A 24,362-nucleotide genomic window follows, 5' to 3' on the forward strand; every position below is an offset into this window, starting at 1 on the left:
GCATAAAGAATTATATACTTCTTATGTTTACACTAAGTCCAAAAATCTAACCATATACAACCTTGAAGCAAGACAGTCCCACAATATTCCTTTTCCTATCTCTTGCCTTCATTCACCACCCCTTTCTTTTGGAACAATCATCTACCCGAGAGACAGCATAGCAGCAACTGGCATGTCATGACAAGCAGCCCGTATTCAGAAGACCAGCATGACAGGCACTCCAAGCATGAACCTACTATTACAGATTACCATCTGCAATGCAGTTGGTTAGTTCACAGGTATCAGTATATATAGCTAGTCAGGGTGAGAATTTTTCCAATTAACTGCTAGAATAAAAAAAATTTTCTGGAGATTCTCAGGATCATTGCCTTGCCCATCTTCTACGTATAACTGTATGGCTTGACATTGTCAAGTTTCCTAGCTCTTCTCCTTCTTTTGATTAGTTAGTCCTCGAGATCTTGCTTTCCTTTTACTTGTATTATACCTTTCTATTTGTATTTCTTCTTTTGAGTTCTTATACTAGAGAAACTATATGATATTTACACATGTGTGTCTGGTTTATTGATAATATCGAGAGTTAGTGTTTCCACACTACATTATAGGTAGTCTTCACTCTACAAAATTTGGAGGATTGATCATCAGAAAATGTCTATTTATTTCCAAACACTGAGTGCATCTGAATATAAAGCAATTGTCTCTTTTCTGTTTAAAAGACTGGGTGAGGTGGTGATTGAAATATAGTTTTTCTACTATTTGAATGCATAAATTTTATGAATGTGATGAAAGCTTTACAATATTGATTAATAAGAGTTAATGTCATTTCTGCATATACAGGCATGGAATTTTATTATACATAAAATAATAAATGTAATTTTGGAAATAATCTTTGTCTATTTTTCTGTCATGGGAAATTCTAGTCACACAGTCACATACAGCATCAATTACAGTGACTTCTCATCACTGTAACTACTTTTTTAGTCCTTCAGTGTGGGTTTCTTAAGACATTTTTAACATAAAACTTTTGACATAAGACACAGATGGTTAAGTACATATATATATATATATATATATATATATATATATATATATATGTTTGTATATTTTTAAATCACAGATGATTTTGTCCCTGAAAATATTATATTTAGTTAAAAATAGAAATTCATGTATTTGGCCTAAAAATCCTAAAATTAATCTTTACAACGTCCAAATTTTAAAATAGTTTTTTTTCCAAACATTCAAACTTTAATTGTGTGGTCATTTCCTACTGCACAAGAATAATATTTAAATTAGTTTTAAAAATTTTTTTCTGTAGTTTTGGGGAAGGGTCTACAGGGTATTCATGGTCTCACTACCAGATCAGACTCATAGTGATCTGCCTGTTTACAGCCTCGCAAGAGCTGAGATTACAGGCACATGACCCCACACCCAGTCTCAATTGCTGTTTCAGCATGCCCTGGGAGCGGGCCAGCTTTGCAAGCCTGGGGATCAAACCCCTGGCCCCTGTGCCTGCTTGCAGGCACTTTAATCTGCTGAGCCATTTGGCCAGCCCAGTTTTTAAATTTTATTTGTCTCCTTATGTTAAATAATTTCAATGAATGACTACTGTGGTATCCAAAATACTGTATTATTATTTTTTCAAAAGATACTTAGGATAAAATACTGTACTGAACTACTTCATTGTTAGATTTTGTAAGATTTTGAGTATAATTATCTTCTCTAAGGTATAATTTATGCTGCTAAATCTTATCATAAATTTGGGTATTTATGGAATAATTCCCTTGGAAAGATAAGTATCATGGACTGAGTGGTGTTACTCTCCCCTCCTCCAAATGGGGTGAAGTGCAAACCCTCAATGTTATTATATTTCCGTACAGAGCTGTGAGGAGGTAATAATGTCATTAATATGGGACCCTAATTCAACAGTTAGTGGTCTTATAAGAAGAGTTGTCAAAGCCTGCTCTCATGCTTGCTAATTTCCTCATTCTCCACCTCCTGTCTCCTCCCTCTTCCTTTCCTGTCTCTCTCCCGTGTGAGTACACAGTGCGTGAGTGGCTGACAGCAAGATAGTGAGTCCTCACCAGGAAATGTATCGAATGACATCTTGATCTTGAACTTCCAAATTAATTGAATAGTATGTCTCTGCCTTGAGGGTCCAATTACCAGAGAAGAAATACGAGGTTTTTGGTATTGCAGATATTGCACATCAACTAGCTATTGATCATTTGGAATTGCTGGAGTCTGATCTGTCTAAATGTTGGGGCCTATTTTTCAGTGTGTAGTTCAATATGGTTTTGCCATTTACTCCAATTCACACATCATAGTATGACTTTTGGTTTCCCCTTCATTTTTTGTACACTTAAGATAACCAAAATAATGCCAAATTCCATTTCATGTCACCTCTGTATGTGCATACCCAAATTTAAAGGAAAATACAAACTCTGAGAGGAGACTGTCGTGATGTTTTATACTCATATTTGGCCGAATTTATTGGGCACAACAAATTTGGAACAATAATGTCAATTCTCTTTTGCTATGTATGTCAGAACAATTTCCTGTTAGCTAATAGGATATTGACTTTTGGTTTTAGCACAAATACCCAGAGACAAATGTTTCAATTGAGTACATCTATGAGACAATTTGCTCATTTGACCCAAACTTTCCAGTCTCCAAACTAGGAGAAACCAATTCCTCTTGTGTAAGCCACACAGTTTATAGAATTCTGCTGTGGAAGTCTTTGCAGATGAATACAATAATGAAGTGTAGAAAATGTAGCTCAAGTGTTTACAGGATTCTTCAGAGGATTAGCAGGGAGCATTAGTGGTACTAGAAGAACCGTTGTCAAGCAACAGCTGAGACAAAAAGATATAAATGCTCCTCCTTTCTCTGTACAGATATGGCATGATGGAAAGTGCAAATTGCATTCATGCTTTGTCACTACCTTGGAGAAAAGGAGAACTAGGACAGACAAAGCAACCAGGACCATAACAAACAGGTCTTGGGTCAAATTGTTCCAAATTGTAATAAGTTCAAAATCAGTGGGTCTGATACAACTGTTGTGAACAATCCAAAGAAGGTGTTGTTGAAAATTTTTATCTGGATAATAAAATTTTGTCATCTGAATTTATTCACTATTAATACATGTGCTGCCTGCATGCACTACATTTATGTATATATTAATGCGTATTCACACCAGCATATGTATTTTATGGTCATTGAAAACACACAATATATTCAATTGTATTTGCATTTGTTTTGACATAAAATTATATCATATATATTCTGTCAAACTATTAAAATTTCTTTAAGATCGTCTTTTGTAATAATTGTATAATATTCATAATGTGCTTAGAATATAAACAACTTAAAAATTATCATTAGGAGCTTGAAGTTCTATATGTTAGAACAAGTGGAGAGCCAATTAGCACTGTTAAACACATTCTTTGTGAGGGGTTTAGTCTGTTTTGTGAGGCTTTAATGGACTACGACAGCCAAAGTAATTAGCAATGAACAAATATTTATTGGCTCACAGTTCTGGTAGGAAAACATTCCAAAATCAAAGTATAGCATTTGGTGAGACCTTTCTTGCTACATCAGAACATGGTGTAAAGTGTAACAAGGCAAAGGAGGGATGCGTGAAAGCTCCTCTAACCAACTCCCACTCTTGAGATCATGGCATTCAGGAGGGAAGAGACTTTATGCGCTAAATGCTTCTTAAAGGTCCCACTTATCCACACCTTCACAGCTGCAATTAAATTTTCAGCATGAGTCTTGAAAGGAGCCAACCTTTAAATCCTTGTGGAGGCTCATGGTGACTGTTTTCCAAGGAGAAGCTATCTGCCTGATCTGGTCCTCTGTTTGGTGTCACTTTTGCTCAACTACAAATTTTGAGCTCCATTGCCAACTAAAAGAGACCCGGTGCTCTGCTAGTGGAAACATGGGAAGCCCATGTGACTCACTGCCATATGATCTTTGACTGACTTGACTTGCATGTTTCTCTTCCACTCTAATCCTCTAAAGATCCCTGTAAACACTTGAGCCAAATTTTAGAGAGAAGTAGTTGCCAGCAAATGTTACTTGAAGGTGAGTCAGAAGCAGAGGATTTTGCTGGGATCTTAAGTAAAATATCGTATTCTGACAGTGGAGCTTATCTTCTGTGGTTTAGGAGAAATCACACTGCTGAAAGGAGGTGACACCACCTTATCTTTTGGACTAATGTGGACTTGTGATTTAAAAAAATTCTAATTCTTTACTTCCTCAAACTGACAGACACTATGTAACACCTTATGGCTATCTTCACCAAAATTGAAGACCTGAGAAAATACTTCTTTTCAACCTACAACTTCATGGTACCTTGAGGGTTGGTCCCAGCTCATAGAGGAAAGGAAAAATGTGCTCCCCAAAGCTACATTTCTCTTTTGGTTAGCATTTGGGCTAAGATGCCCAGCACTTTCAGAACTTTCTGCTCTGGGACAGATAAACTACCCTGACCTACATAAGACCATTATTTCTTATTTGTTGACTAAAGGGTGGGGGAAAATAGTGTTGCATTCATTTAAAATACTCCCATAAAATGTGAAGAAAACAGCAAATGCGCCAAGGTCGCCCAACAAGGGAGATACGACAGAGTACTGCACTGAATTGCTTGAAGACAAAGACCCACAATGATGTTACTTCTCATGGAATTAGGTGACAGTCCTAGATTCTGCCTTGAGCCTTCTGCCAGTTTTCATTGTCAAGCTAGTGTTCTTGACACGCTGATCCATTGAATGTTACTCCAAGAGATGTTCTCTGACACTGTCCTGATCTCAGAGGAACCAATCACACAGATCTGAGAATACAGCACTTCTCTGAAATTCTTATCTTAGTACAGATAGTATGAGTTAATTCTCATGAACTTAAAATAAGTCATATTAATTGTTTACATTTTTGGACCTCTAAAAATAAATTTTACTTTTTCTTATAGTACAATTCATTACTTTTCCCAATAAAAATGTTGAAGGCTACATCTGATATGGAATACTTCACTTTAAAAATTCTGTGCAGTAATAAGCATTAGACTGTAAAAATGAATTTTTTGAGGAAAATAATCTTGCAGGAGTAGAATGCTAAACAGTTTTGATTTATGAGTAGATAGATGATATGTTTAACGCTGAGCGTCTTAGTAGATCTAGAGCAACTAAAGAAACATTCTTTTTAAAAGCTTAATGAGAAAGATTAAAAGATCATGTTTTTCTCCGGCCAGTTAATAATACAAAAATCATAAGCCTTTTGTGTTGGTGCAGGCCCTAATCCCCGCACGATGGGAGTCTGAAGGGAGAAGATCACAAATTCAAGCATAGATGGGGCAACTTAAGAACTGAGCAAGACCCTGTCTCTGAAAAGGGCTGGGAAACATCTCAATGTCAGGGCCCTGGGAGTTAATCCCCACTACTGCACAAGTGCACAATCACAACCAAACAAAAAACAAACAAAACCTAAGAAAACTATACATTATATGATGAAAAGCAAGTAATAAAAGTTGTTTGTTCATCATAATGACACAGTCTGCCACACTGAAATCCCTGATGTGAGACTAACAAGGAAACTCCTATTCACTTTTTTACTTTAAAGAAAAAAAAATTAAAGTAATGATATAGGATTTCAAACAAGATAATAGAAAATTAACAATGGTTAATATATTGTATATTGTTAAGCATGCAAAATTGATTCAACAATATAAGCACAAATCATTCTTTTCAAAGAGATTAGTGGTATAATTGTCTTTGCTATTATATTTGTGTATGTGTGTAAATTTTTCTTTTTCCTTCCTTTTTTTCTCCTTTACCCCATCCCAGTTGTCCTTTCCTTTTGAACAATTTCCTTCTTTTTCACAGTATCTGTTGTAGATTTTGGATCTTTTACTCTTTCAGTTTCTTATACCAGGGAGACAAAATTATGTTTACACATGTAAACCTTATTTATTTCACTTATGAGTATGGTCTCTAGTTGGATGCATTTTTCTATAAAAGCCTAAAGTTTATCCTTCTTTATAGCTGGGTGGTACTCCACTGTAAAAAAAAAAAAATGTGCCACATCTTTTTTATCTACTTCACAGCTGATGGGCATTTGGGTTGTTTCCAAGATTTAGCTATGACAAATTAACTTCTATCAACATGGATGGACATATATCGCAGACATGATGTCTTTAATTCTTCAGGAAAAATACCTAGAAGGGGAATAGCTGGTTGAAATGGGACTTCTAATTCTAGTCTTATAGGGAATCTCCACACTGATTTCCATATTAACTGTACCAGTCTACTCCCACCAACATAGGAGAAGAGTTCTTTTTTCCCCACAGCCCCTCCAGCATTTGTTATTGGTTGATTTCTTGACGATAGCCATTTTTTTCAGATAAGATTTCAGTGTTGTTTCAATTAAATTTCTTAACCCACCAATGATGCTTAACCTTTTTTCATGTATTTATTTGCCATTTATATTTCTTCTTGTGAGAATATGTATTCATCTCATATGCCCATTTGGGGATTGGGTCTTTGAATTTGGGGCACCTGACTTTTTTCAATTTTTTTTATGTGTTCTAGATAAAAGCCCTTTGTCTAGTGGAGAGTTAGCTAAAATTTTTCCCACTCTCTGGGTAGTCATTTCAATGCATTGATCATTTATTTTCTTGTGCAAAATTGTTTTTTAATAAAATGATATTCCAGTTGTTGAATGTCTGAAATACTTCCCATGCAGTTTGATTCTGTTCATGAACTTCCTGACTACCTCTATGTCTTCAAGATTTCTACCTACTTTCTTACCCAGTAGATTCGGTTTCTATATTAATACTTAAATATTTGATCAATTTTGACTGAAGTTTAGTGCATGGTAATAAACATGGGTCTAGTTTTAGTCTCTGACATGTGGAAAGCCAGTTTGTCCAGCATCATTTATTAAAGATACTATCTTTCTCCCAGTGAATATGATTGGCCCTTTTGTTAAAGATAAGGTGGCTGAGTGTGTATCTTCTAATTTATTTCACTTTTTCTCAAGGTCTGGTTTTCACCAATATTATGTTGATTTTACCACAGTAGCTTTGTAGCATAATTTTAAGTTATGGACTGTTATACCTCCTATTTGCCTTTGTTTTCCAGGATTACCTTTGCTATTTTAGGTCTTTTCTCTATCCAGATGAAATTCATGAATGTTTTCTTTACATCTGTGAGATATGTGAATGGTATTTTGAGCAAGATTGCATTAAATCTGTACAAAAGTTTTGGGAGTATGGCCATTTTCATAGTGTTGGTACTTCCTATCTATGAGTAAAGGATATCTTTCCATTTTCTGAGTCATTTTCAGTCTCTTTCTTTTAGAGTATGGTAATTCGCGATACGTAAATCTTTTACTTTCTTTGTTGAACAACAAACTCACTTAGTGAAATGCTATTAGAACAATTTTGGAAGATATATTATCTCTTGGTTTTAAATAAACTCTAATTCTATCACTTATCTTTTAAACATATATTTTTAAGCAAGTCTGGCGTATGTCAGGCTCTGTTCTGTATGCTAAGCATTGAATACAGAAAACAATAAAGATTGTACAAATACTCTCAAGTTCTCCTCATGGCTATGAAAATAATAAAATTGGGCAATATATAGAAAGGCATGGGTCTTTACACCAGAGCATAGCAAAGGTATCTCTAAGAAATGACATTTGAACTGAAATACAGAAGACGAGAAGTGCCCATAATGCAATAATGCAGATATACAGACAAAAATAACAGTCATGTGAAGCACCTACAACCATAGTTTGAGAACTAAACACAGAAAATATGTGCAAGATTTGTGTGATGAATAAGAGAGAGTGACAGGTTGTAATTTGTAATTAGGACTCCCAGTATCCAATAATGGTAGTGCCCAAGGATAAAGGGGATAGGGGGAAAAAGGGGGATTTTTCTAAAACAATAGAGCACAAAATATATCTGAAGATATGAAGACTTTCTTCCCATAACTAGATCTTTGACACATGCTAGAGAGTGACATTTGTATGAAAATGAAAACACTTTTTGATCCAGAAGTCAGAGCACATTTGTATTTAAGTTTTGTCTTGATGAAGAAATTTATGACATGTTAATAGATATAAAGCAGTGATGCTGTAGTTATCAGATCAGGCACAAGTCCCAGTGCAATGATGTTAACAGTGTGGTATTGGATTGTACTCACTTGAATACAGTCTAAGCCTAGTGTTTCATTTTTAAGCAATGACAATAGTTATGAAAGTGAACAGGTGTTTAGGAGGCCTAAGTCAGATACAATGACTGAAAAATTTCTCACTAAAATTTCAAATAAAACCTAGGAGATATTGCTCATGTTTGTCTTACCTTAGTGAAACAAACATAATGAACAATGTTTCAATGAATCTTTGTAAATTTTAATTAAAAATTCATAAATTGAGAAATTTACCATGTAAGTATTAAAAAATAAGAATTGGAAATCATAGTCTAATTAACCTTAGGTACCTTGGCCTTAATAAGCTAACTACTAAGCTAATACTTAAAACCTAATACATTATTAAGCGAATACTTTCTGTTGTTTCAGCCCTATTCTTGTCATAGCATCAATATGATTTCATTTCTTGGCTTTTATTTTAATAAAAGACAAGTAGATTTTATCATGGCTGCTCTCATCTGTACTGCACAAAAAAATTTGATCATCAAATGATGGAGGTGAGTTCTAAACTCTCTCAGACAAGATCAGTGTTGTTTGTTGTTATTGGTCATAATCATGACACCCAATTCCATAAACTATTTTATTAGGATCTATAAAAAAGAAAATATAGATTTGTAATCCATACCCATTAAGCCAAATGACAAAGAGAAATGTATTAACTTAGAAAAAAGCACTACTTTTTCTTAGCGTATTTGGTACAGAGTCTCGCTATGGAGCTTGGACCTGTAGTGATGCTCCTGTTTTCAGCTTCCCCAGCACTGGGATCACAGGTGTGCACCACCACACCCAGTCTTGGTGGCCAGCTCAGCACACCCAGGATGGGGCCAGCATGGCATGTAGTGCTGGGAATCAAATCGCAGTCCCTGTGCTTGTCTAAACTGGTGCTTAGTCCACTGAGCTATCTTGCTGGCCCTATTGTTTCATTCTTAATCACCATAAATGAAGTAGGTTTTTGTCATTATAAGATTAATTTCTATTCTATTTTCTTAAGTGTATTTGCTTTAATGATTCAAAACTTTAAACAGTACAAACTAATGGCTACATAAGCTTAAACACTTCACAGCGTCATTGTAGCAGAAGATTCTAAGTGTAGAGTTATTAAAATTGCAAACTATTTGTTTTTAGGTTTATGGGAATCATTACCCACCATCTCATCTGTATTACATTTGTTTCTGAATACAGATTAACATATTTCCCAAGCTTTTTCTCTGTATTGTAATCACGGTGTGAAAATGGTATTTCAAACCTCAGATAAAAGCCTTAGAGTGATTTCATGTGACAGAATTTTATCTACGTTTCAAGAAACTATAATAGTAGTATTTACAATTCTCCTATGCAATTTCTCCTTTCTTGTTACCTTAGGAATATGGAAAACATGTTTCTGGTTTAATAAGCTGAAAGAAAAATATCTTCAGTTTAATCTGAGTATTAGGAAAAGGATCACAAATCCTGCTATAGTATTTTGTATTTAAGCTAGTTTCTGTAACGGCTCCTGACATGCCCCCTAGGAGCTAAATATTGACAAGCATGCTTTGGCAATCAGGATCAAGCTTGTTGAATTAGCACAGCTCAAGCCTCGCACTGACACTATAACCCAAGACTGAGAACCCTTATCTTACCCCATTTATTTTGGCTTTATAGGTGATACTGTACACTTGAATTAGGAATTTTCACTGTATCTTAAATGCTATGGCTGTGGATTAATTTGATATGATAATATAGTAGTTCTTGTCATGTTCACAGTGGAAATTATATGTGAAGTGTAACATTCATTGTTTTCTCTCACAGTGTGGATCCAGAGTGAAACTGGATTCCTGACTGTGTACCTGCGTGTAATATGATCTTCTCTCTCAAAAAATGTCTTACAATTTCCAACTCCTAAAAAGGAGAAGAAAAATAAGAATGACATTTTACTTTATATATCTTTCATGAAAAGTACCTCAAATTGATCATTCCTTGGACACTTGTATAAAAAGTTGAGATAAAATACGCATCATAAAAGAAGGATTAATTTATTTTTCATCATGACTCCAGAAACTCACATGGTAACCTTCTAGTAACAAGAGTATTTATAAAATATTTTCTTCAAATGTAATAGGGAAATATAAACTTTTTATTTGTTCAGGAAACAGGATGAATTTAATTAACTGTTAGGAATAACAATGATGAAAGTGATGGTGGTGGTTAGAACTTGTATTTATTAAGATCTCATAGTGGGGCATGTTATAAGCTCTCATTTAACTCTATGAGATACTTTCTATAGTCTCATTTCACATATCAGGAAACCTTAAAGTTGAAGAATTTAAGGAACCTTCTTTGATCATGCCAGAGATGAAAGTTTATCCTTATTTTCTCTCCAGTGGCTACCCATACAGCCCAGGTAGTAATCAGACATTTCTACCTTAACAGGTAATAAGGCAGTAATTCTTGCAGAGCTCATATGTTAGGAGGCAGGTGAGTAGTACTGTTATTCGAAGTAGTGCTCTATCTAGAGGGAACAAAGTGGAAGGAACATTATAACTGGGCCAATGGTGGATTCAAAGGGTGCAGTGTTTAGTGTTGGCCTTAAAAGATGAGGGAAAGTCCTGAGTTCAATCCCTGGTTCCGCGGTTCCGAAAAAAAAAAAAAATAGATGAGGGAAAGAAAGCAAAAGAAAAACTTCAGGAGTCCAGGGATATAGTTCAATGCAAGCACCTGCCTGGCAAGCACAAGGTTCTGAATTTGAGTCCTGGGAGGGAGGGAGGGAGGGAGGGAGGGAGGGAAGGAGGGAAAGAGGGAGAAAGGGAGCGAGAGGAGAGGAAGGGAAGGAGGGAGGGAAGGAAGGAGGGAAGGAAGGAGGGAGAAACACAGAGGAGGAGAGAGAAAATAACCATTGTGTGGATAAATGTGATGGCCTCAATAAATTGCAAATTGTTCATTGTTTTAAGAGTTATTAGAGAGGTTGCATGAATGATGCAAAGATCATAATGAGTTTAATATCAGAAATATATTCATCAGATAAAGATTTATGTATCTTCCTTATAAATTGAAGATAATACCAAAAGTCAGACTTCAAAGAAACATTATGAGGGTAAGTTAGCTAATGTATGCTCAATGTCTAGCCTAGCCCTCATTCTACAGTTTAGGAACACTGTTTTATCTTCTTAAACAAATTCATAGCCTTTGTTATCAAAAATAATTGTAGGACTACCTTCTAAAACTATTTCTGTGAAATAAAAGTTCTAATTGAATTTTCTTTCATTCCTCTCCCAAGGAATGGATTCATGACTTCTTCTCCATAAACATGTGTCATTTGGTACTTAATTTTCTCATATGTGTGCAACTAAATTTTTAAAAAAAATTATGAATGGATGTGATTTCAAACATGTACAGGTAAAAAAGTTACTGCTTAAGAATAACATGTTCTCAGGACCAGGGAGATAGCTCAGTGGAATAAGTGCTTGCCTTGCAAGTGCAAAGTCCTGAGTTCAATCCCTGGTACCACAAAAAAAAAAAAAAAAAAAAAAAGCTGGCCAAATAGGTCAGTGGATTAATGCACCTGCAAACAGAGGCCACAGGTTCAATCCCCAGGCCTGCTGTGCCAGCCCTGCAGCCAGGGCAACTGAGACTGGGCATGATGGCACACACTTATAATCCCAGCACTTGGAAGGCTGTAAACAGGTGGATCACCAAGGGTCTGATCTAGTAATGAGACCCTGAACACCCTGTAGACCCTTCCCTAAAAATAAAAACAAAAAAGGAATTAATAATAACTCTCTCAGTACCCACAACACCAAAGCAGGAATTAGTTCCTTCTTTCTTTTCTCTCCTTTATCCTTTATATTATAATTCCTTCAGAATCTACTGCAACACAGAAAGAGAAATCCAGACATTTTTCCAATAAGCTATTTGTCAACTATCTACACCAACATATAGTGCTCTGATTATTTTGAATACAATCTACTCAAAGACAATGGTTTTCTCTTTCTTCTATAAAAAAAGTAGGGTATAGTTGCCCAAACTTCTATTTCTTGTTTCAAAATATTTCTAGGTAGTTAATGCCTGTGATTTATTTCCCTGATTTAGTACCTTAGTCAATTGAGTATCTGCTCAGAGAACTTTCTGAAACTGACAACTATGCTGCTTTGGCACTTATATACATACTTATATAGAAACCCTCTCTCCAATGAAATGAAATTCTGTTTAGGTTAAAGAGTTAATATTTTACGTACTCAGTGAAAAATGAAATTTTACTTTGGAAAATGGAAACCATTTTTAGTCAAACTACATGTTCAGTAAAGTATATCCATATAACAATTCTATAAATTGCTTAAACATTTTAAATGCAGTGTAATTTCAGAGAAATTGTGTAATTTTAGGATAATTCAAGTACTCTTAATTCTATACACTTATAGTGAATTAAAATGTTCTCAAATTATACTTTTAGTAATTATTTAAATGGGGTACTCTTCAGATTAAATGACCTAGTGCCACCGCATCTACTCAGAATGTGTTCATTATAGTTTTTAGTCATATCTCTCTATCTTATTTTATGGCAATACAGAACGGTGCCATGTTTTTATTAAAAGAGATACAGAAATTTTAAGAAACTAAATGTTTAGAACCTGATGTAACTAGTTATAAAACCATAATTAGGTAAGAGTATTATTTCATAACAGGAAGGCTTCACATCTGTCACCCAGTGTTTTAATGTCTGTAGTACTCATTAGCTGACTATTTCTATTATTACCATTGCACAAGCAACTGCCATTCTTGAAACTGATTGATGTTTAAGAATAAAGCACATTTATTACACGCTGCCAACTTCAGAGGAGAAATCTTATAACCTACAATGCTTTTCGAGAGTGATGATACCGTATATTTCTAGAACTAATCACTGTTAAAGAAAGTAAAAGGCTGAAAATATATTTTTTTCTATGCAGTCCTTTCACTGCATTATATGACATTCAACCATAAAATGATTATAGTGTTTTCTTTGCCAGGAATGACAACAGTGGTGAAAGATAATCATATAATGTGTGTGTGTGTGTGTGTGTGTGTGTGTGTGTGTGTACACACCTATCTAGCTATGTCACTGTATCAACTACTGTCTATATCATCTCCCAGGTTTCATCTGGGCTAGCCTGCCTTGCCCATATGAGAGAAGGACATGAATCAAAAGCAAAAGCCAAAACTCTTCTTGAGTTTTAATGTAAATAAAAAGTATTACTGTTAATAGGATTGTTTCATGACCTTAGCAGTTTTTCAAGCTCTTGTGTATGGTCTTCAATTACCATTCATTGGAGCTTTGTCTGTGGTGCCACTTTGGCTTTATGTGCTGAGCACTTTATACACTCCAGTTAGACCATCTGACCTCATCCCCAGCCTCAACATCACTGCCTCCCACCCTTTTTGTATTTTGAGCTCACTACACAGCTCCAACTTGTAGTGATCCTCCTGCATTCAGCCTCCCCAGCACTGGGATTACTGTCATGTACTACCATGCCCAGACTGGGCCACTGGCTCAGCATGCCTGGGGGTGGGACCAGTGCGGTATATAGTGCCAGGGATAGAACCCCAACCCCTGCTTTTACCTAGGCAGGCGCTTAGTCCACTGAGCTATCCCACAAGTGCATCAATGCCCCATTTTGACTGAACATTTTAGCCCTTTTTTGATGGATCTGTTTCCAACTCCAACCTCTGCCATCATCGCTAAAAGATAATAAATATAAAAGTACTCACCAATAGTAGAGGTAGAGGAGACAATGGGGATATAGAGGTCAGAGAATTCAGGACAGCAACAAATCTGACAACCTAATTTACAACACGAGAACAAATAAAACTATACTTTATGCTAGATTTTAACTGTTCTTACCACAAAAACTAATCAAAATGGATCACCCTAGCGTGATCCCATCCTGTGGAGTACTACTCCTGTTCTGTGGAGTAGTACTCATTCACTTCCATCTGCGTTCTCTCCCATCTAAGTGTATGCCACCACACCATGGAAGATTCACTGGATATGGACATGAGCTCCTGGAGTCTCAGAACTATCTGTTTGGTTGTGAACTAGAGGCCGACAAAGATTAACACTTTAATGTAGATAACAATGAAAATGAGCACCAGTTGTCATTGAGAATGGTCAGTTTAGGGGCTGGTGCAAAGGATGAATTGCACTTTTTTGAAGCAGAGCCTATGAATTACGAAGGCAGTCCAACTAAAGTAACACTGCAGCTTTGAAATTGTCTGTATAGTCAATGGTTTCCCTTGGGGCCTTTGAAATTACACCACCTGTTGTCTTATGGTTGAAGTGTGGTTCAGGGCCTGTGCATATTACCGACAGCATTTAGTAGCTGTGGAAGAAGATGCAGAGTCAGAAGAAAAAGAGGGAGAAGATATTAAACTCCTAAGTATATCTGGAAAGCGATCTGCCCCTGGAGGTGGCAGCAAGGTTCCACACAAAAAAGTAAACTCGCTGCTGATGAAGATGATGAGGATGTGAAAGAAGAAGAGAAGGAGGAGGAGGAAGAAGAGGAAGAAGAAGAAGAAGAGGAAGAGGAAGAGGAGGAGGAGGAGAATGCTCCAGTGAAGAAATTGATATGAGATACTCCAGCCAAAAATGCACAAAAATCTAACCAGAATGGAAAAGGCTCAAAACCATCAACACCAAAATCAAAAGGGCAGGAATCCTTCAAGAAACCGTATAAGACTCCTAAAACACCGAAAGGACCTAGTTCTATAGAAGATATTAAAGCAAAAATGCAAGCAAGTATAGAAAGAGGTGGTTCTCTTCCCAAAGCAGAAGCCAAATTCACCAACTATGTGAAGAATTGCTTCCGGATGACTGACCAGGAGGCTATTCAAGATCTCTGGCAGTGGAGGAAGTCTCTTTAAAAAAACAGTTTAAACAGTTCGTTAAAGTTTTCCATCTTCTTTCATTTCTGTAACAGATGCTATCTGGCTATCTTTTTTATAAAAGGATAGTTCAGAATGAGAACGTTTCCTACCATGTTTGAGAAATGTTGTCCAGGTCTCATTGCTAAGAATGTGTTGTCTGAAATGCCTGTTTAGTTTTTAGAGATGAAGCTCCACCCTCTCTTGGTTTTAAGTATGTATGGTATGTTATGATAAGACATAGTAGTGGTGGTCAGACATGGAGATGGTAGGGAGACAAATATACATGTGAAATAAACTTAGTATTTTAATAAAGTAAAAAAAAATGGATCACTGAAAGTTTGAGTTTGCCAATTTCCTTCAATATTGTAAACTTTTTGCTACCTACCTATATTCCTCCCCATCCTGTGATATGCCTTAAATATTCTCAATAAAATCCATTTTCAAAATAAAAAATAAATAAAGATAAAGATCTAATTACCACATACTAAGTGCAGAAAGTTTTAAACTTTGTTATCAGCATCCTTGGCATCTTCATTAGAAATTTTGTATGCACAATTTGCATGATTAAATATAGAAAATAACACGGTAACTAATATTTGTGCAACATTTTTACTGTTTCATTTCGTTTGATTCTTCAAGCAACATTATGAGACAGATGTTTTTAGCTTTATTTTTAAAATGATTAAAATCTAACTAATAATTGCTCCTAAAAATGTAACATATAATTTGTATCAAGGTTGTATGTTTTTAAACTCCATACGTAGTTTTTCAATTAGACATCATGAAGCAGTTTTTTCTAATAGTTAATACTGTCATAACCTCTTTCAATCTAGACGATTACTTTAAAAATAATGTGTTTAGAAAATCATAGTTTCTACTATATATACTGTATGGGAAATCAAAGTATAAATAATAGGCTATACTCTATGTTACATAGCTCAACTGCTCTCTGCGTAGATGGTACTGCCCCACATCCAAATTTATTATCCTCTATAAAGTTTAAAATTATCATCGTTAATGATATTGACCTCTGAGTAGTGTTCATGCCTTCCAACTTTTTGCACTGTATGTCTAATAAATCACAAGCTTCAGTGTAGCTCATCTATCAATGTGAATGAAATTTTGCCTTATTTTCTATCTCTGTAGGCTTAACTTAGCCCACCAAGCCCATGTACTTACAGATTTAATTCTTAAATGACCCCCTACTAATCTTTCTGTTATCACTTGAATCTCCTTCTGAGCCATATGTAGTACCACTATCATTTACAAAGTCTAAAATACCATCTTTTTGATAACTATCCTGCTCATAGTTCTCAGAGGTCCTCTCATTCCTGGGAGAAAGAATCCAAAATGCTAAATGTGACATAAACAACCCTTCACAAACAAGCCTCACAGTAGCTCTTGCTGTCATGGTTTGAGTTTTCATAGTAACAAAACCTAAAGGAAGATGCCGGGTGCTGGCAGTTCATTCTCAAATTAACCTTAGAAGGAGACACTAGTGAGGGACGTTGGACAAAGAAGAGCAGAACCCAGTTCAAGTGTATGCTGGCTTTGGATCACAGTGGTGAACATAGGTGAGGTGGACAAATCTCAGAGACAGTTAATGTAAGCATGATGTCTAAACATAACCAGCATAGATGGTGGTGACGAACAGTTCACCGCATCCACAGAACTTTTTTTTTTTTTCACAGAACTTTTATGTTAAAGAACAAACCTCCCATATACCTTCTGATTGGAGTCTCCCCTAACAAAACAGTAGCACAAAAATGCCAATGGAATCTTTTCTTCTTTTCATGTTGAGTCTTCTGAGGTAGAAAGTGTTGAAATAAATGGCTTATGGCATGTATATGTTGAAATAAACGTTTATTTTAGCACTTCATAAGTCATGAGCCATTTATTTTAACACTTTTCACTTGAAGTGCTTAAATAATAGGTTTTATACAGGAATGTGTCATCCACAGTGTTTAATGTAAAAGTGAATATGTAAATATATCCATCTATCTAATCTAGATTTTACACCCTTTGGCTGCCAAACAGCCTTGTTGCCATAGTTTCTAAAGTACCCTGAAATTAAGTTTTCTTCTGTTTCTTTTTTCAGTTGATAAGTAATTTCGTGGCATATAAAGCAATTGGACATCGCTCCATTAATGGACAATTGGTTAAATATATCTTCTTTTAGACAGCTAAAAAAGGATGAACAAAGACTTAAATTGACAGCTATAAGCTTTCATAAATAAAACAGCTTTTGCTACAGAAATCTCAAGGTTTTTCTTTTGTTTTTAGGATTCGTGGGAACTTGTTTGAAAGTGTGTGTGTGTGTGTGTGTGTGTGTGTGTGTCCGTGTGTGTGTGTCTGCGTGTGTCTGTGTGTGTGTGTGCGCGTGCATGCACATGTGGAGTGCGGCACTTGGAACCAGTAAGTGCATGAAAATATCTTACTGAAATCAGGCAGCGTGGGAAGCAGCATTTCGTTGGAAGTGATATTTGGGTGCAAGCTGAGCTTTTCCGGTTATTCTTATAAGGACAAAATTTTTAACTATTTTTAGCATAAAAAGTAACAACTCTTGGGGACTTGGAGAGATGTAAATGAAATAGGGCATATAAAGCCTGAACAGAAGGCCTTGTGTATATAGGCTATTTAATAAGTGGTGTCTACTATTGTTGCTATTTTTTCTTAGTAGGAAATAACAATTTAAAAATAATTAAAAATGTTATATTTTTTAAAAAGTATGACCAATGTCCACAAGTGATTTTCTTTGTTTTTGCCAAATAAAATTGACCTCCTGTTATTTTTATTTAAGCCCAAAGAATTCAAATGTTACACAAGGAGTATTTTTTAAATAATCTTTTTATTTAGAATAAATTTAGTTTACAGACACGATTTTAAAGTGCCATGGACAATTTTCATTCTTAACTGTAAGGGTTATTTCAAGAGTTTATCAGTGAAATGCCTTATGGTGGAAAGGGTGCCGCCAATGCCTTTATTTCAAACCATAAGAGAATAAAGAGATAAATAACATAAAACAACGTTATATAAAAGAATGAGGAAAACACAAGAGCCAAAGAAGTGAAAAACCTAGAAAAACTTTAGTTCTCCCAAAGTCTTAATTTCTCCTGCATATAAAACAGCTGCCTAACCAATCTAACTTTGTTGAAAGAGTTAATTGATACATGGAAAGACAAATGTTTGTTTTTGCCCTGAGGTACTAAAAGTGTTTTAAGATTTAAAATCTGAGATGCAAAAAAATTATCCAGAAGAATACAAATACTGGTGTTCATTTTCCATTTGACATTTTCCAATGTCTATAAATGCTATCGATTTCAAATTTTAAATTATTTCACTTTTGAATGCATCTTGTGAAATTATTACAATGTGGTTTGTGTGAGCTTGTAATCAGTGATTGTGGCATTAGAGTCTCCATAAATGTGCCATAGTGAATAATTAAATTTGTTAGTCCTTTATTTGCCTATCATTTTTAGAACTGTAGCCCTTTTTGGCAGTAAGAAATGTATTTCTCTAGTTCACTTTCTGCTAGATTTAGGAAATACAATTTTTTATTCTCTGAAACTATTAAATATTTTGGCATTTTCAAATTTCAGATTTCAAAAGCTGCCTCATAAAATTTCAGCATTCCTTAAATTCTAGAACTTTTATGATTCATATTCTGGAGCTTGTAAAATAACAATCTTCCACAATGCAAATAGGCCTTTGGTACACCACTTATTGCTCGTGAATGTGCCACTTCTCACACCTTCATTCTCTTTGCCTACAGGTAAAACAAACACTAATGCTAAAAAAAAAAATGTACATTTTGATTGTTAGTCCTAATTACATGGGTTGCAGGTACACTTTAAAAGATTCAAAAGAATATTAGAATAATTTTGGTTGACTGATACAAAATTATAGAGCATCTTTGAGATTTGTTGAATAAAACAATATATAGTAGTTTGGCAAAGGCAACTAAAAATCTCTCCCCTTTTGGGGCGTAGAAACCATATTCTTCTGTGAAAGGACGAAGCATGTCTGTGATGTCTGATGTCCAAATCTGAACACTGTAATGAAATTTGGAATCATTCTACAGAATTTAATCCCTTGGATGCCCAAACACTTATGGCAACCATATAAACTGAAAGATGAGTGGAGAAAAACACATGCATCCCCTGTTTCTTCAGTATGTGCTTTAGATACTGTCTAGAAATCCTTTGCCCACCAACTGGGACCTCGTAATAGGCTGCCTTTTTTCCATCCGGAAGTTAGCTAACTGCCATTTGGCAAGAAGACATCCTGGTTTGCACACTTCACCAATTTGCCTAAGTATCCACGCCAGCTGACAGAGCAGGAACCTCAATTTGACAAGAGACTAAATTTCATCAGAAAATACAAAAGATTGGAAAAGCAAAATAGGCAAAGCGTATTTCATTATAAACCCATCATAGATTTGACATAGCAATAAACTAAATCTTCCTTAAAGATTCAGCTGGGAAGATGATTTTATAATTACAAGGTTTTAATAGGAATAGCACCCATGAGTGCTATTCCTATTAGGGAGTGTTTTCTCCCATGTTTTCAAAAGGTAAAGAAATACTCGAATAAAAATTGGGCAGAAACTGTCATTACATGTTGACAATATTTGTGATCATTTAATGACAGTTTTGAAATTTGGCTCTGGGGCCTCACTTAGTGGCAGTCTATGGAGGGCCAAATGCTTTGCGGGCTGATGGAGCAAGTAGAGTGGCTTTCAGCAGGCTGCCTCATCAAGGACTTATGGGCCAGCAGTGCAGTCAAAGTTATATTACCTATCTTTATAGTCCCATCACTTTACACTCTTGTGTACCCTTAGTAATCAACATTTCTCACTTACAGTGTGTGTACATGTGTACATGCTCACATATGTGTAAATGCTTAGATGTGATATATATTTACATATATATGGTTAAATTCATAGATTCATTTTCTGTTTGTAAATGAGAAGAAGTTCTCATATTTTATCACATGAAATTTTCAAGAGACTCTGACCACTGCAAAAAGTCTTAGACGTGGTCCAAATTGGGAACATTCATTTTAAAAAAATATTTCTTTATTAATTTTTAAAAATCTTTTATTTATTTTTTTGGTACAGAGTCTCACTATGCAGGTTGAACTCAGTGATCCTTATTGTCACAGTCTCCCCAGCACTGGTATTACAGGCATGTGCCACCACACCCGGTGTTGGTAGCTGGAACGGCTTGCTCAGGGTTCTGGAGCTGGCATGACTTGTGGTACCAGAGATCAAACCTAGACCACTGATCACCCCAGCCCAAGGGGACATTCATTTTTAAGACTAAATCTTCTGCTACTTATAACTTAGGTATTTATATAGTTCTAAACTTTGAGTGTAGTGTATGTACATACCAAGAAATAAACAGATATTTAAAGTTTGGCTAAATTAGCTTTACAAGTTGTGCACTTCCAGAGGAACTACAATCTGAATCAAAGTACAATATGTGTTTTGTTTTGTTTTGTTTTTTTCCCATTAGGATTCCCCAGGTAGTTTGGCAGGCAGAATCCCCAGTGCTGTCTGAGATTTTGATCATCAGAGGTCTATCTGTTTGCTCTTCAGCTTTCTGTGGATAAAATAAGCCCTCCTCTTCCTTCCTCACCCTCCTCTTCTTCGCTTCTCTTCCTTCATGTGTATGCATGTGTATGTGTGTATATGCATGTGTAAATATGCATGTTAATTGCCTCCATTTGCTTGATAGCTGTCTATGTTGTTGTATATATCTGTAAACAAATACAGTTTTATGGCTGGTTGTTTTCACTGTATTATTTGAGTTCAATATTTATTTTTTCTCTTGTTAAGTGTTTCCAGTGTTGAATAACTATAAGGCTGTTGTGAAAATTCTTGTGCACCTGTTTTTAATTTCCATTTCTTTAGGGAATGGATTTCTATGGTGAATTTGCTAGGTTATCTGATAAACACTTTTTTTCAAAAAGCAAAATTATTTTTTATTATTTAAAAATTTTTATTAAAATCTCTTTATGTTACTAAGGATAACATTGCTCATGGGAAGTTGGTACATGTCTGTAACACATCTTAATTATATTTAATCCCCTTTGGATTCCCTCAATTCCTCCATCTCTTAGACCATTTCCCATTTGCCAAAGATCTATCTTCCTATTTTGTATTATCTTTTACTTTTTTCTTTATTTTATTTTGAACTTCTCATATAGGAGAAAACATGCAACAGTTAAGCTTCTGTGTTTGACTTACTCCATTTAAAATTATGGTCTCAAAGTGAAATGATTGTCCTAAGAATGACTCAGAACAATCCTTCTCTCTGATAGCATAATACTCCATTGTTTATAAATATCACATTTTCTTGTCCCTTCATCTGTTGACGAACATACAGGTCACTTCCAAGACTCAGCTGATATTAAATGTGCTGCTTTCAACATTAGTATGCATGTGTCACTATAACATGTTTTGACTCTTCCAGGAAGATACCAAGAAAAAGAATAGCTAACTGGAATGGAATTGTAGGATTGTTTGCTTTACTACCCTAAAGAATGGAGTTGGTATTTTATTGGACTGGATTAATTCTGTATAGCAGTTTTGAAACTATGGCCATTTTGACTATGTGGATGTCTAGAAACAGGGGATGTCTTTCTATTTCTGTATGTTATCTTTCATATCCTTTAGCAGAGTATTCTAATTTTCATTGTACACTTCTTTCACTTCCTTGGTTAGGTTAATTCTCAAGTGTTTAATATTTTCTTGATGTTATTGTGAATGATATTATTGACCTAATTTCTTTCTCAGTGAGTTTATTTATGGTGTACACGTATGCTATTTATGCTTCTGTGTTGATTTTGCATCTTGATCTGCTATTGAATATGGTTATTAAATATCGGTAACTTTCGTTAGATTTTTTTGGATCTATCTATTTCTTCTGTATTTGCCACTTTATTAGAATACAAGTTCTCAAACTAGTTAGTAGTAATCTTCTGAATCCATTGTGATTTCATTTTAATTGTACTAATTTGGGTTGTTTATTTCCTTATTTTGGTAATATTTTCTAGGAGTTTGTCTATTTTGTTTATTTCAAAGAACCAGCTCTTTTATTTGTTGATAATTTATATTGTTTTTAAGTCAAAATTTCATTAATTTCTGCTCTGATCTTTGTATTTTCATTTTGCTACGTTTATTTTGTCTTCATTAAAATAACTTTATTTATTAATGTATGACACAGGCTTTCACTATGTAGTCCAGGCTGGTCTTAAACTCCCTTTGTGTCCCAGCTGACCTTGATCTCTTAGTGATCCTCCTGACTTTGCCTCCCAAGTGCTAAGATTAGAGGCATGAGCTTCTCTGGCAGGCCTAAAATTTCTATCTTTTTATCTATCTATCTATCTACCTACCTACCTACCTACCTACCTACCTACCTATCTTTCTTTGTTTCTTTCATTCAATTTCTTTCTTTCTTTTAAAGAAAACAGAAAATAATAGATAAGACATTAGAAAAGATATGTAATTTCAAGATTTTAAACATTAAATGCTACTTTCAGGAAATCTATAAAAATTAGCAGTAAAATCACCTTAGCTATCATGTATATATACATGCATAATTTTTCCCTTCTGTTTTTTCCTTTCCCTCATCCCAATTGTTTATTTGTTCTGCTCGGATTCTTTCCCTTTTACCATATTTATTATATTTTTCAAGTTTTTTATATTTTATTTTTTTAAAGAGAGTACAAATTAGAATTAAAATAAAAAATTATAAGTGATACAGATTTTCACCTAACAAAGTGATATGAATTTCACAGTATTTGTTGTAATACATGGTGTTTTCTTCCAACCAGTTATTCATATTATCAGATATATGCATATGAAATTGGAAGAAAAAAAAGAAATGTATAAGAAATTAAGAGAAAAAGTACAAACTATAGAAAACAGGAGACAAAACAAATTAAATCATTATCTACTTCTTTCTATAGACTAGCAGAAGTGCACAGTACAGTTATCCAAACCTTCCTGCTTACATACATAGGTAAATCTCTCTCTCCCACTCCCTCTCCAGTCCTTCTCAACTCAGTAACTCTTTCCTTTCAAATAAGTTCATTCCCTTTTACTAGTGTCTGTTGCACCCTTCAGATTCTATGGGGATTGACTTTTTGAGCATCCACATATGACACAGAACGATTGGTATATATCTTCCTGTATCTATATCTTCATTTAACTTACTAGCATCAACTTTCATCAAGTTTGCTACAAATGATAGAATATCATACTTTTTGTGATTGAATATTATTTCACCTTACATATATCACATTTTCTTTATTTATTTATTTATTCATTGGTGAGCAACTTGATTAAAACTGTACCTTAGCTATTATGAACAGTGTGATCGTAACCGTAGGTGTGTACATGCCCTTTAATATACTAATGCCATTTCTTTTAAATGTATAACAAGAAGTGAGATAGCTGGATAAATTAAAGATTTAGTTTTAGGTTTTTGAGCAACTTCTTGTAATGCTTAGTTTTCCCATTGCTGGGAAAAAATAATTGCCACACACAATTTAAGGAAAAGAAGTTAATTTCATTCATGGTTTCAGAGAGTTCAGTTAGTAGTCAACTGGCTCCATGTAGGAGCACCATAGAGGAAGGGGTTGGGAAAGAAGGTTGATCAGATTAACAGTCCCAAATGGAAAGAGGCCAAGGACCTGCTACAGCACCAGAGTCCCACCTCAATGACATGCCCAGACAGAAGTGTGCTTTCTTAATCCTCTAGAAAGTTTTCAAGTAAATCAAACTGATAATCCAGTTTAGCTGTCACATTCTACACTTTGTCAATTTGACACTCAACTAAAGTTCTTTAACTTTATCTTCAAACACAAGATCATTATTCTACCTACACAATATTGCCATGTTAAGTCCTTTGTATAACAAGAAATGCTCTAATATCCTCCCCAAGAGTTTCAGTAATTGCAGCAGTGTCTCAGAGTCCAAGTGTCCTTATAGACTCAAGGCAAAATCTTCTCTGTAAACACATCAAAGTTAAGAAAACAAGTTATATATTTCCAAGATATAATGGTACAGGATAAGCTTTTCCACTCTAAAAAGGTAAAAAAATAAGGGCAAGGGACCAGATACAATATCTAATGTCATGCCTCTATAACCCACATAACAAAAACGGAAATGTGATTAACTGATCTTACAACTCTAAAGCCAATAAAATTGATAATCCACTTTAACTGTTCCCACCAATAATGTTGAAGAGTACCTGTTTTTTTTCCCCACATACT

General features: G+C 34.9%; 1 protein-coding gene and 1 pseudogene across 2 annotated transcripts in view; both read left to right on the forward strand.

Annotated features, from left to right (window-relative positions):
- The window catches only part of Dpyd (dihydropyrimidine dehydrogenase), a 978,184-nt gene that overhangs the window by 759,548 nt on the left and 194,274 nt on the right, over nucleotides 1-24,362 (forward strand). The gene's annotated exons all lie outside the window — the stretch shown is intronic.
- Nucleotides 14,188-15,122, forward strand: LOC111817912 (annotated as a pseudogene).

This window comes from Octodon degus, unplaced genomic scaffold, assembly GCF_000260255.1.
Source record: "Octodon degus isolate 3935 unplaced genomic scaffold, OctDeg1.0 scaffold00074, whole genome shotgun sequence".
NCBI classification, from domain to species: domain Eukaryota; kingdom Metazoa; phylum Chordata; class Mammalia; order Rodentia; family Octodontidae; genus Octodon; species Octodon degus.